At 43.1% G+C, this 14,576-nt stretch overlaps 1 protein-coding gene and 1 long non-coding RNA gene across 5 annotated transcripts in view; one reads left to right on the top strand and one right to left on the bottom strand.

Moving 5' to 3' along the window:
- Positions 1-13,025, bottom strand: part of CNOT6 (CCR4-NOT transcription complex subunit 6) — a 32,761-nt gene extending 19,736 nt beyond the window's left edge. For 2 of the 3 annotated variants that reach the window (XM_083798399.1, XM_083798402.1), the window contains exon 1: positions 12,793-13,025. The gene's annotated coding sequence lies outside the window, so the exon portion shown is untranslated. Of the gene's footprint in view, positions 1-73; positions 173-12,792 lie in introns of those variants that run through there. The other variant, XM_083798400.1, reaches the window with a different exon arrangement.
- Positions 163-11,094, top strand: LOC310881284. 2 transcript variants are annotated; one of them, XR_014572296.1, is made up of 4 exons: positions 163-2,496; positions 7,368-7,462; positions 7,690-7,896; positions 10,757-11,094. It is a non-coding gene; the product is annotated as an uncharacterized lncRNA (long non-coding RNA). The 2 variants fall into 2 exon arrangements; XR_014572297.1 differs by lacking the exon at positions 10,757-11,094 and adding an exon at positions 8,612-10,707.
- Positions 13,026-14,576: the final 1,551 nt, after the last annotated feature.

The raw sequence follows: 14,576 nt of genomic DNA, 5'->3' as shown, positions 1-14,576 counted from the left end.
GTTACAAACAAACAAAAATAACATAACTAATTATGTGTCTTAATTAAAAGTTTTTAGACCCCCAAATGCTTACTTTAATACAACAGCTCTTCTACTAATTCACACTCCTTCTTCCCCCCTTCCCACTCCCACTGCTCATCAAAAATCAGATTTACCAAGCCCAAGAAAATTCCTCTTTAAGAAGTGAATGGTGGGAAAAATGATGAGATTATAAATAGCAGCTGGGGTGAGTTCATTAAAGGATGGCAATACCCAAGTACCCAGAATGCTAAAATCATGAAGTGTAATAATTTCTTCTTCCAACTAAGCCAATTAAAGGAGTTAAAAGTTGATTGAAAGCCACAAGGAAGGTAAAATCATAACTTCTCCCTACAGTAACTATCTAATCAGTGCAATAATACGTGGCAAAGTAATACATACAGCTTCTCTTCTGAAATTCCTATAAATTAGTAAGTTTTTCACAAACACTATTACCCCGTAAGAGCACTGTTTTTTCAGGAAACATTTACCTTCCTTGGTCATTTGATATTTTCTCTTCCTGTGGTTCCCCAACTTAATAAACGTGTTCCAATTTTTCAAAACTAAAGCAGGTAGTACTAGAGAGAAATCTCATTCAGCACAGCAATACGGATACTCCCCAGAGCACGGTCAATCACATGCACTAATTAACAGACTTGCTGGTACCAGCAGTACATGGCTCCTTCCTACTAAAAGAGGATGACATACTTTTCCAAGGGGTTTTGTTAACGTGCACTAGAACAGCTGAAGAGTTGTAAGGATTGAAGGTTTTAATGCAGGATCCTGGTGCCCCCATGCTCCCAGTCCACCCCTGTCACTGCTCTACCCCTCGTTAGCACTCCTCCTCTTGACAGTTTTCCCTTTCTCACTGCTGCAACTCAAAGCGGGCAATTCTGTGTTGCTGAGGATTGCCAAGAGCAGAAAAAGCAACAAATGCACACGAGGCCTCCTTGCTAAAGGAGCGCTCCTGGCTGTGAGGCAGGGCAGCTACGCCGGCAGGCGTCCAGCTGCTGATCGGCATCGCTGATCCCAGCCACACCAGAACGCCAGGGGAATCACCCTACCAGCTATTAGTGCATCTTTATTCATTGCAGAGTTCAAGATCTCTCAGGCGCTGACACCAAGGCTAAATGTGGGTCACATTTCACAGGTCATCATAAAATATGAACGTGATACCTTCAACTAAATATCAAAACTTGCAGTTGAAGGAAATTACTCTCTTTTACAAATCACTTTCATCTTTCCCCAGCTCCCCGATTCAAAATTTAGAGCCTGCTGAGGTACTCTGGTTCACTGGTGAGGTAAATGTTAGATTAAGTGATACAGTTTTGTCAGACTAAAGCAATTTTACGAAGCACAAAACGGTACTGAACAACCTTAAAGCTTTTGGTAACTGCAGCTTTAATAACGTAACTAACATGATAATTCACATCTCATTTTCAAAAGAGCTTTCACCATCTGCAATTTTCACTTGCACCAACAGACTGGGGGAAGCACCACTGAATATTCCCCTGTTGTTATATGCAGTAAGTCAGTGAGGGAGAAAAGGTTTATAAACAAAGTTATGACACAGATGCCCAGAACACATTCCAGACTACAAAAATCGAATGAAGAGGACACTGAAGTATGTTTAAGTGCAAATAAAACTGTTTACTATCTTGTAGTACGTTATTGCAATTGCATTTAAGAGTTTTAAACACAGCAGGGCTTTAAGAGGAGGACAGCTGCCCATTCCTACCCTAGGTCACTCAATCCTAACGTGGAATTAACACTCCTTACCCAAAGAAGCTGAACTGAAACAGCTTGGTGGTGTCAACAGCATAAAAGATCTGGCATAGGAAATTAGATCTGGAGTCTTCGACTCCAGGGATGGTACCCAAAGACAGCAGAATGGGGAAATGGTGAACCAAGGCAGACCAGGCTGTTCGTGGAGAGGTGCACGGGTGGCGAGGATCAGAAAGAGAGAAGAAAAATACTAAAGACTGTGATGTCAAGGGAGGGCAAGCTGTCAGAAGAAGAGCTGACAAAGTGGCTAATATGACAAAAGGAGGATGGAGCACTGGCTTTGGCTTCGCTCAGGAACAGATCACTAGAGACAAAGCTAAATTTCCCCAGGATTGAGTTGCACCTGCACCAATTGCTGCCTGTCTCTCCAGATTAAAGTAATGAGTGCAGTCAGGTGATTAACAGCCAAGCTAGGTGCTGGTTTAGAAAACTGTCCTGGAAAAGAGAAGGTGTGATTACCGGCAACTGTGTGAGTGGGTGTGCTGCTCTATTACGCAGGTGCTGCTCTGCTGCTGAAGAGCATTTATAATGAAAGCACTGGTGCCATTAAGAGTGCAGTCTTGGGAAAAGTCAATGGCCTAGAAAAGGAGGATTTGGAGGAGGTGCCTAAAGGCCAAGTCATTTTAGCTCCTCTGCTATCTGAAGAAGAGCGCAAAAAAATTCAGAGTGCTGCTTGAGAAGGTCTGTGGAATGGTAAGTCTGCTTGGTTATAGCAATATGAAATGTAAAAGCTAGAATACAAGGTAGTTAATGATCCAAACAACTCTGTAAAGTACCAATAAATAATGTCTCTAAAATAGAGATGATAGTCTGGGAGAACTACCTTGAGTGGTAGGGCAGAAAAGAGTTTATTTTATTCCTGTTCTTCTCTTCTGCCAGTTTTACAAAGTTGGAAGATTGTGGGGAGATAGCTTTCTGCTTACTCTTGGAATACTGCTCACCTAGCTATTTTGATTAAAACTTTTTTTCACTTAAAGCAACAACAAAAACCTACAGCATTTCTTCATATCCTGAAATGATTTCTCTTAAGACCACAGATGAATAAACTCTATTTCAAAACTAAATGCATTAGACCACTCCTGTAGGCCAAGATTACTATCGAGCCTCCATAACATTGATGTCACTATAAATAGAGGCATTATGTTATCTACAGAAAACTTCCTATAAATACTAGCTTCTTCCATACTAAACTTTAAACTAGGCAAAGAAAACTCTAATTCTAGAACTCTTCTGAAAATCATGAGACACTAAAAACAGCGTAAGCTAATGCTCAGATAAGAGTTTAATGTCATCTGATCCAATCAATTATTCTGAAAGAACTGTTTTGATATTTATGAAGCGAATATGAAGTTGATATTTATCTTTTTTTGCCCCACACCCCTCAACTCTAATACTGGATGATCATATCTGACCACTCTTTCGAAGCCTTGTGCCTCTGACCTTTAAGCTCTTTCATGTAATCCAAAGCTTGAGAATGGACTTCAAGGGCTTTCCCCACAAATATCTGATGCCAAAACTGAATAGTACATCTTGATTTCAAAGTTAATTTGGGATCTTCTTTGCCTCCCTGGCCACTTGCCTTGTGGTTTCACACCACGCTAAGCAGAACTAAGCTGGTCCTGCTGTAGTTCCTTCCTCCCAGGACTTTGCATTTCCACTTCACGCTTGCATCAGCAGAAGAAGGTCAAGAGACTTAAACTTGCCAAAAGCAAAGGTGGGGGGAAAAAGCAGGAATGTTTTTAAGGGTGCCCAGCTTCCTGAATTACAGTAGTAACCGACCTGTGGATTCACAACAGAGCTGTTTATTTGACTGAAACAAAACAACAATGTAATTGGTTTTGGCCACGCCTACCTGAAAGCTGTTCTCGCAAAGCAGGAAGCAAAATCTTGCTTCCAACTACCCTCATCCATTCATCAGTTAAATAGTAACACTGAACAAAGTCTAACTTCCTAAGTGAAGTCAAAGTACAATGGTTCTTAGATAACAAAACTGTAGTAGTTCTAGAAATGTATAGGCTAACAAAAATGTTAACCTGCATTTGAAGGGTTAATCTATGGTTGAGCTTTATTAGGAAGAACAAAAATCATTGCTTTGAACTCTGAATAATGATCCTTTTTAAACAGAATGCAGAACAGAATTGCATCTAAAAATACCTACTACACATTGGAAAAAAGTCCTTAAGCTAATTTCATAGTGTTGTACTTGTGTTTATGATAAAATTTAAGATTTGTCAAATAACCTGTTCTTTCAAGGATGCTTATTTTGCTCGTTCCCACTCAAAGTAACACTACCTGTTCTTTAAACAAGTGTTTTCTCAAGATGAATTAAGCTTATTACTTTCATGTTCCCTTCACTGTTGACATTTTATTTAGCAAGTTATGAATTTCTATGGGAATTTAATTACATTTCGGCTTGAAGTAGAGGCAACAACCCTATGTAAATGGACACTGCCCCTGGCTGGGATGACAAGGTGCAACATCTGTCTTCTTACTGAAAAACAACAAAAACAGGTTTATGGTAAAGGTCAGGCCCTTCAGAATTTCAAGCATTCGAAGGGATGAGTTGAGTCAAAGACTGGATTTACACAAACTAGTTAATGATCTTAATCCTGAAAAATATGGGAAAAAAGGACTCATAGCAAGACACTGTAGTGGAGAAAGGAAGCAAACAAGTACCCAATATATCCTGGCTGAACCTCAAGTGTCACATGAAGTAAACCCAGTGTCATTCAGCTGAAGTTATTTGGGACACAGACATGGCCACCTGTCTGCCTGCACAGCCCTATAAAACTTAGAGAAATGTATGTTGTCTTCTGTGTACTTGATACTGTTCCAACGAAGTCTTTGAAATTTTGTGCCAGTCTTATTTTCTGTTTTATTCAACATGTATTAATGAAACCTGTTTTAAAAAGTTTGATTTAGTTAAAAATCTTAACATATGCTATGACTCTGGTCTTCCCAACCAGCAGCAGGTATAAGCAATAATACTGAAGACTTGCATCCTACTGTGAAATATTGCTTCTGCTAATATTTTGCTACAATACCTAACTGTGCAAATAAACTAAAGTTCAGAAATGCAGGGGTAAGCCAACACCTAAAATAAACTTCCTGAGAATTAAAGCTTCTTCAAAGGAGAGGTAATCCATACTAAAGCAGATCAGAACTAACGCTACAAATATTTTGATGCTGAATAAACAGGATTTTAAGGACTGGTCTATCTATTGAAATGCAACCTTACATTTAACACAGTGCTAGAGAACAGGATTGCTCTATTGAAACATACGAAGAAAAGTGTTACAAGAAAACACAGATCCCTACCACCACCAGTATGCTACTCTTAGGTAAATATCATCTGTTGTGTAAACACCTATTTATTTGTTGAATAGTGTAAACACTCTTGGCATTAATAGAAAAAAGCCAATCAATTTTTTTCATAATAGCAGTGAAAATATAAAACTAGGAAAAAAATCAGACTGGAAAATTAGCTCAAGGGTAAATTCTTCAGAATATATACTGTGAGTTCAGAATTTACCTCTCCCTGCAGTGCACATTACAGCTGCTTGCACAGGCAGAAGTGGAGTACCATAGGGGAGCAGCACAAGTATGATTCTTTAAAACAGTCACTACCCCCCAAGAGATTTGGGGAAAATGTCAAGATTCCTTTAATCCAAGGTATTGCTTAATGTTGGAATAATCTAAACTTAAAAGAAAAACACAAAGTCAATTGCTTTATTCCAAGAGGTCTTTCACTTGGTATGATCGCATACATGTCAGGGGCTGTTAGCACAGTAAGATTTAATGGCTTCATCAGGGAAATAATGCTGCTTCATCATATTTTAAGGACTTCTAAAAGCAGAGTTTCACCTGACTGCCAATACAGAACCACAAGCTACCCTTCCTCTTTTGCAGACTTAAATAATGCAGTGGTGTGTGAGCGTGCAGTACAACCACATAGTAATGTAAGATACTGATTAAGTCAATATATGTTAGCTCACGTGAGTATATCTGAAATATGGCTAATCAGATCAAGTTTAGTTTTGCATAAATAGGTGGTACTACAGAAAACTTGTAAGCTGACAAATGTTTTAATATTCTTTCACAAAATCTGTGCAGAGTTAAAAGTTCTGCAAAGCCCTTAATCTAACTGAAGCCGACTAAAATGAGATACAACCCTCCTGAAACCTTTAAAAAAGAGGAGGAGGGGAGGGGGGGAAAAAAAGCAAAGCATCCCAGTTCGTACCAACTAAGCCATAAAGTCAAAGGATATGTTTGCTGTTTTCAAATTAGGAAGGCCTGATCAGACTATAGCACCTAAATGGGTCAGGTTTTAAGTTTCATCAAGTCTAAAAATCAGCTAATTCACATTTTTAAAATGAGCACGTTATTAAAATTTAACCTTCGGGTATTTAGAATGTAATAAAGGTTTCTTTGTCCTTAACTACGTGTTTATGGAAACGCAAGCTGCCCAGTTACAAGGTGCTTGCCAGGGGTAGGGAGGTTGCCATTTTCCAGTCCTCTCCTCCCCAGCCCTGCCACCCCTCCCCTCTACCTCCATCGTGATTTCCCATCAGCTGAGCAACCTGCAGCCCAGTATTTTAACGGAGTATGTGCAACCCTCTGAACCTTGCAAGGAGTGAAAAATGTATTTACCATAGCTTCACTAATGCAAAGCAGTGATTTTTTCACTTCCATGTTCGGTTGCTATAAAGATCAGTTTGGGTTCAAAAGAGAACTCTAAAATGTTCAGAGTACAAAAGGCATGTTTCAGCACAAAGGTCCTTGACTGCTCCATCTTTTAGACAGATCTACACGATAACACTTTATCTGAATCATGATAATTCAAATTCCCACCCCTTAGCCTGCTCAACATCTAAGGATTAGAAATACCATTTCCAAATGTTCTCCGTGTAACACAGAGTCCAGATGATTAGAATAGTTCTTAATTATCAGCAATTATACATAATTATGCCTATAGTAAAAGGCTGCTGTATACAAAACAAGCATTAGTGCAAAACCAAATTGCAAAGCAAAGACTGACCTTTAACTGGTATCCCTAGAAACACTTTGGCTAGCTAATGAGCACTACACCACGTTTGGATTTTGTATGTTCTATTTCAGAGTATTCTGAAATGCCAATACACTAAAAGACCAGTCAGGTTCACTAATTGGTTTAAGCATTTACTTTCATTACATTATTCTATACTGTACAAATAAGATGGAACCTAGAAGATCAACTCTAAATGGAAAAATTCCATCTTAAAACATTCAGCTTCAAGTTTTAAAAATGTAAACAGATTCTAAGATCAAAGCTCAAAAGCTTTGCCTACAAACACCTTCAGAAAGATGGTGTGAATGGTCTTGTAGACAAAAACAATAAACACCAATTCTTATTCTGTATCTTGTGTCCAGACAATCATATTTGACAGTTATGATTTCTCATCATGGAAAACTATTTTGTTTGAAGTAGTGCATAATTTCTTAGCTTTGTGCAACTGAAACCATTCTATATGCTGGCCGATATACCATAAGGATCCTTACCACACTTCCCTTTTTTCCATCTGCAGAATAATTTCCACGTTTCTGTTACTTAGCGGGTGAAAACATGAAGTCGCCATGCATAACATTACTCTGTATCTTTGCCTTGCAATAGAATTTAACGGTAAGAGACAACCTAATTATTTTATTTGGACATTAGCTCGTTTTCAGTGTTCCTGCTATAGATCTGAATGACTATGACAAAATATTTCAATATCTAGTTCCAAAGCACTTTGCCTTCCTAAAAATACTTAATAGATATTTAAACACACTTGCAAATATTAGTTGCTAAATTAACTAAAGTTCAGCACGTTGCAGAATTCATTTATGCACGCTCTACCCATCTGACAGAAGCAACCAGACTACTCAGAGATCCTTTACTTCGAATGAGACCAACAAGCCCGAGAATGTTGTTTCACAACCGCTCTCCTGCACAGCAAAGACCACTCAAGATTCCTCTGCCGACCCCATATTCTGCTTCATCACCCTGCTCAGTTGTGTTGGAGCAACTGTTGGTGAGCCAATTCTGTGAGCCAGCAGTGATACCCAGCTAGGAAGGTGGGTTTTGGTGGTGGCGGTTTAAAAAATTAACGCTTTAGTCACGTCACTGGTCTGTTTTCAGCGCTCTTCCAAAGATAGTTGCGCTATCTTTGGTTGTACCGACACAGCTTATGTGAGGTAATGAACAACCTGTGTAGTAGTTTTCCCAGCTCTGCCCCTGGAAAAAAAAGTCTTCACATGCTGCTATTCTTAATTCCTATGTGAACTGTGGTTATACCAGAAGACACCACGGGGCTACCAAATCTCTTGCTCCCTGCACAGGAAACACCTGTGCCAGCACAGGCAGCTATTGTAAAATCAGTTCTTAAATCTCCAGGATTAGATCTTTCATGATGTTCCTCAGCAAAGATTACTTTCTAGTTTTAATTATTTTCCAAAGATCACTTGTTCCTAAAAACTCTTGTCCCTGGAAGTACCCGTCTATTTACAGACAGACTGTGATTAAGGCAGCACTGAAATTCCTCTGTTTGAGTCCACAGGACCTTTGCTTTGTCAGACAACCCTCTTCTGTCGGGTGGACAACTGTTAAAACTTTAAAACAAGAATGAACAAGAATTCATGGTGAAAGCTTGACGTAAAACATCTCAATGCTTTTTATTATTCAGCCGTTTATGATGCAGGCTCATTGTTCTGACAGGAGATACAGATCAGACTGCATACATGCAAATCTTGCTTTGCTTTATTTTAGTTTTGAGTCTTCCTGTCTTTGCAGGTGTTGTTTCAGTGAGTTCCAAAAAGCATGTGAAAGGATCTGTCTGTGAAGCACAGCCAGTTTTTTTTTTTCTGATCTCTGACCTGCAAACTGATATAAACAGAAACTTTTGTGGGGCTCCATTTAAGCCAGATCAACTTGCAGGATCCACACTTCACTCATTAATACACTCCAAAACACCCCGAGTAGTAAAGCTACACAGATCATCTGAAATATGAAGGACACTGAGTTATGGTACCCTTCATGGTCTCCTAACCATGGCAAGGGGCTGTACCCTAACACCATGATCTATCACTTGTATTGTTTTAGTGTGTTCTACAAGGCCCCAGCCTTCAAACTGGCACTGAGCTTCCCCCTTTCCTCAACAAGGCAGCAAAGAGCTCAAGGAGGCTTTGGAGGTATTGCTATGAGAAAATGGTACAAAGTCTTTAGGACAGCCTTAGGCAAGAAGCTGCTCAATTTGCCTACCAGGAACATATAAGACACAAGAAAATCATCAAAGTATCAGGGCTCTGATCACAGTATCTACATGGCAGCCTCCATAAAATACCTAACATGTTTACCAGTTTAAAATAAAAAAAAGAACCACAAAAAAAACCTCTTCCTTCAGAGCTCCATTACAGTACAAACCGGAACACTAACAGCAACTATTTTATTTCTCAAGTAAACAACTATGTATACATTTTCTGCTCCTAGCCCCTCCTTGATCCCTTTGCTAAAAAAAGCCCTCTGAGGCATTAAAAAAAGGATTCATGTTGCAGTCCTACAAAAGGGAAAATGGAGTTGTTGCCAACTTTTTTTTTTTTAAATAAATAAGCACCATCTTGGAAGTGTAATTAGTAGCTCGAAAGGATATGTTAAGCATTTAAACTGCTTTTTCTATGGGGCCTGCCTAAGCATTTGTACGCTTCAAGACTTCACCTGCAGAAATCACTCAATTAGAAAGTGTGAGTGCAAGTCCCCAGGCTTATGCAAGCTTCCTTGTTGAGTGGACTTCTACAACCTCATCTCAATGCAGGAACGATTTATGTGACTTAATACAGTGCTAATAATCTGGCATGATATTGTACAATAAACACACCTCCAAGTGTGAAGCACCAACGCTGAAGGGGAATACAAAGCAGATGAAACCCTGCGGTGACTCAGTCTGAGCACTTTATGTATAAAGCCTTCAAAATTACACCATGAAGAAGTCTAAATTTAAACTGGATGGAAAATAGCGTAAGCTCTTAGTACATTGAAAAAAAAATAACCTTGATACATTGTATGCAATAGGGCAAAGGCCAACCTCTGTATCATGCAACTAAGACTAAAATCTAGAGGTAGGGTCTGTTGAGATTATTTTCATGGGGTTTTAAGGCAAATAGTACCTTTTAAGTTCATCATATGTTGTTATTACCTTTGAATACTACATATTTCATCTAAGAAAAAAAAACACCTGTATGTGACGTTTGTTGTATGTTCTTTCAGTTATGAAGACTGAAAGGCATTTTCATTCATAAAGGTACAGCCTGCATATAATCTTCACTGGACGTGGCCCCAGTTGGGCCGTGGATGTAATGTTACAGGCTGCACTCATGCACTCGTACAGCCAAAATTACACGAGAAAACAACGGGATAATTTTAGACCTCGATAGTCTGATAGCAAACAGAACCAGGAGGCCTACAGCCTCTGCAGCAGGGGCTGCCTGTTGTAGCAGGTGCTGCACAACTGGAAGGAGGGATTCACCACCCAGCCTCCTAGGCATGGTGGCAATATAAACAATAACACACACTGCACTACAAGCAAAAATACTTCACTTTTTGGTGATAGTTTAGCAAGACCGTTTTTATTTACACTGCCATGTTTTTAAAAATAGTTATTTTTTGTTGGTCAGTTGGGAAAGTGTTTTCAGTTTGCTCAATCCTGGGAGAATTCTACCCCATTTTAAAGAATGTTTTCCATTATGCATATTGCACTTGCATAGAAAATAAGTCTTCCTAATATCTAGTACTGACTGATCTTAATGATTTTTACCTTGATGGGTACCATGCTCATTCAATTTGTGGCCCTTTGTGACATGCTTTCAAGTCTTCATATATAAAACATCAGAAGTATTTACCTGCCCATGCAGTATTACAGTTTCATCTATCTTTATATTTCAGATCTTCCTCTAAAATTCAAGCAAAGTAACCAGCCTGAACACATCAAGACTGTATTCAGAGTTCAACTTCAAAATGCAAACAGAAAAGGGGTGCATGGTAGTATCCTTTTTATAAATGGACTGATCCAAGCGATTCAGGTGAAAAGTGAATAAAGAGTTAATCCAAATGCGAAGGGCTCCATTTCAGTAATAGCATGAATAAAACCCCCACAGAAGGCTTCATTGCTAGCAGCAAACTCCACAGAGTCCAGATGAACCAGCAGGAAGAACAGAGGGTGGATAATCCTGTAAAATTACCCCAGTGGAAATGTTGATAAATTCCCAATTACGAGACCTGCTCTAGAATGAAAGAAAAATGCAAGATACAACACAATTACCAGTCAACACTTGCACATCTTTGCATTTAAGCCAGACAAATACCACAGGTATTTCTTAATCCCTTGAATTTTGAATTAGTTACCCATTGTGCTGAAATCTAGATTAAGAAAATAAGACCCAGAAAAAAAAAAATGGAGATCTGCAACTCTTCTTATAAAGCAAACACCTCCCTGTGGAGTTATATTTTCACTAGTACAGTTTTCTGTGTGTTTACAGAGACAGATATCTGGAATGAAAAAAAATAAAAGGCAACAACACCAAAACCCAACCCTGTTTTACTGTATTTGTTCTGACTGTATTTTTGTATGACTAAATGCAAATAAAGCTTCATGTGAATTTTTACCATTCATGGAAAAATTACTGATAAGAACGCGTTCACGATATACGTGTGTATCAAGATGGAGAGGCAGATGCACAGATACGTACTTTTCTAGAGCTTTATCTGATCCCGAGCTTAAAGTTCTCTACGAATTGTAACCCAGAAGCGGTGCGGCGCGGGATCCAGCCCTACTGACCCACTTCTGCGCTCCAGCGTGCGCCCACCTCGGGATTTCAGCCCCTGCAGACCCGTCCCAGAGCCGCCCTGAAACCCACCCACCCACCCCGCGGCTGGCTCGGTGAACGAATAATCGCCTGCTGGGAAGTTCTGGAAGCCCGCAGCCCCCACCTCGCCGAGCGCGGAGGCCCCGCGGGATGCCCTGTCCCAAATCCCCTCTGTTTATCCCCGCATGTGTGCGCCCCCCCCCCCCGCCCCACATGTCAGCGCAAGCCCAGCCTCCCGCTCGCCTGCATTGGCCGCCGGGGCTGGCAATCAGGCCCCGAAGCCTCCCCCCCGGTTTATTTCCCTTCTCCCCAAGGCGAGCAGGGCCGCTCCGGCCTCCCGGTGCCCGCCAGGCCTCGCCCCGCGGCCGCCAGCCCCCGCGGCCCGGGGCCGCCGCGCGGAGCCGCCCCGGGAAGGCCGGCTAGGAAAATGGGGTCTCTGGACGATCATCGGATTGATGTCATTTCCCTCTGCCTTTGTTTAATTATTTTAAACTCGATCGCCCGGTTGGAGAAGAAAATTAAAAAAAAATAAAAATAAAGAAAGAAAGAACTTAAGGCTTCCAGATGCCATTATACTAATTTCTCCTAATTGCCTCCCCGATGCAAATGAAGCCGGGCTCTTCGGCGAGAAGCCGCCCGGCTCCCCCTCGGCGGGGTGCGCAGCGCCCAGCCCCTGCCCCGCGGCTCCTGCCTGCGCCCTCCGCGGCCGCGGAGCCCCCCTCGGGGGGCGGCGTCGTTGTCGCCGTCGTCGTCCCCCTTCTCTTCCTCCTTTCCCTTCCTCCTTCCCTCCATCATCATCTCCGCCACGGCCGCCGAGCGCTGCCCCGCGGGCTGCCCCCCACCCCCCCCCCCCGCCGCCGGGGCAACCCCTCGCCCCCTCCCCGCTCCGTGCCACCCCCAAAACACCCCCTCCTCTTCCTCCCCAAACTCTAAGGGACCCCCCCCTTCCCTTCTCGCCATAACAACGCCGCTCCCCTCCCCCATCACCCCCCCCAACAATTAATTAACCCCCGCGGCCCCGCTCAACCCCCCCCCCCCCCCGTCCCCCTTGAGCACGAGCCCCCCCTCGAGGCGAGGCGCCGCGGCCGCACGTCGCCCCGCCGCCCCGCTCCCTACCTGTGGCTGCAGCATCCCCGTCCCCCCGCCGCCCTCGCTCCGCCGCCTGCCTGGCTCTTTGTTTCCTGCCGCGGGCCGGACGGGAGAGCGGCTCCCCCCCGCCTCCTCCTCACACTCATTGAAAGCAAACAAGCATCATGGCGGCGGTGGCGGCGGCGGCGGCTGCGGGCGGGCGGGCCGGCCCTCCTCCTCCTCCTCCTCCCTCTCCTCCTCCTCCCTCTCCTCCTCCTCCTCCTCCTCCTGCTGCCGCCCCGCCTGCCGAGGCCGCCCACACTCGGCGGCTGCGCAGCCTCAGGCCGCGGGGTGCCGCTGAGGGGGCCGCGGGACGTGGGGGGAGTTGTGCAGGGGGTCCGCAGAGGGCTGGGGGGGGGGCAGTGTGTCACGAAACGGGGGGCGGTTTTGTCGTGGGGTTGGTTTTGGGGGGGTTCTTTTGGGAGGGCTTGTTTTGGGGTACTTCTTTTTTTGGGGGGGTTGTTTTGTGGGGGCTTGTTTTGAGGGGTTGTTTTTGGGGGGGTTGTTTTGGGAGGGTTTGTTTTGGGGGGATTCCGTAGGAAGTCGAGGGGGGGGGAGGCATGTGGGCGAGGAGCGAAGGAGGAGACGGAAAAGTAGATAAAAGTAGCACATCAGGCGTATTTTTAAACGCTGAGCTGGTGTAAATGATGTACAGCAGCGAAACAGTTCCCAGTGTGAGTCCAGGAAGCCTAATTAAAGTGATCACTTGATTTAACTTTAAATTCTCCTGCATAAGTATGAATCAAGAACGCAGGCTTGCAGCGTATGACCTCAGGCATGATGTGGATAGCATGTTGAGTGCCCCTGAGTGCAGGGGATCCTCTATATATCCCTTCTATACATGTATGTACCAAATCCATGCCCCAGATCCTTTGCTGTGAAGTTTTCATGAAGTGTTCGCTGTGAAATGGCCACCGACTTCCCGTCGGCACCCCTGCTGAAACTCATGTTGCACATCGTTTTCTTATTCAATTAATGGATGTGTATCCAGATACCTCGAAAAATAAAATACATTGTTTTCAAGTATAGTTACTGCTGCCACTGTGTGACAAGATTTTACTGTAACATGCGAGAAATTGTGCGAAGAGGTGGTGGGAAGGTGCCATCAGTGGTGTGGTACTGGCCAAAGCTATAAATAACAATTGCAAAATGAAGTGAATTTCCCTTGATTATCATACTGTTGTAATGTTCAAGCACTGGCGATGCGGCAGCAAATGTACGCCACCTCATCAAAAGGAATCGTAAAGAGAAAAATCCCAGATACCCAACCCTGTTTCTGAAATCAGAAAGCTGAAAAAGAATCGAAGCCTCACCTGTTTTGGTATAACTGGATACCTATGTGGAAGTAAATGGTACTCTCATTGTGCAGCCAGGCCTTCTAACAGTTTAAAGGCAGAACTGGACCTGGTTCTGCTGAGGAACACCAGCAGTAACCCACGAGAGCAGCGCTTTGAACAGAAAGGCCTCCGGCATGCTGCGTACCGAGTCTGCTCCTAAAACCTCCTCCTCAGAAAGGCTTAGCCGTGTGGCACTCAGTTTGGGAAATAATCGTGCTGCACTTCAGATTTCTGTTCGGCCTTATCGTATCACGTATCTGAAGGGTTCTCAGATGATAAACTGTCTCCCTGCCGCAAGGCGCAGTGCTGCGTTAGAGATACCTGAGCTGGCTCAGTTACTGGATGCGGCACGGGCTCTGGCAGCAGTGCTGTATCTGCTTCCAGTGGCTCGGGAGAGCTGACAGTCATTCAGAACTAGGTGAAGTAGCTCTACAT

Source organism: Anser anser (genome assembly GCF_964211835.1).
Source record: "Anser anser genome assembly, chromosome: 14".
NCBI classification, from domain to species: Eukaryota; Metazoa; Chordata; class Aves; order Anseriformes; family Anatidae; genus Anser; species Anser anser.
Note: the sequence above shows the minus strand (reverse complement) of the source record. Positions and strands in the feature narration are given on the sequence as shown.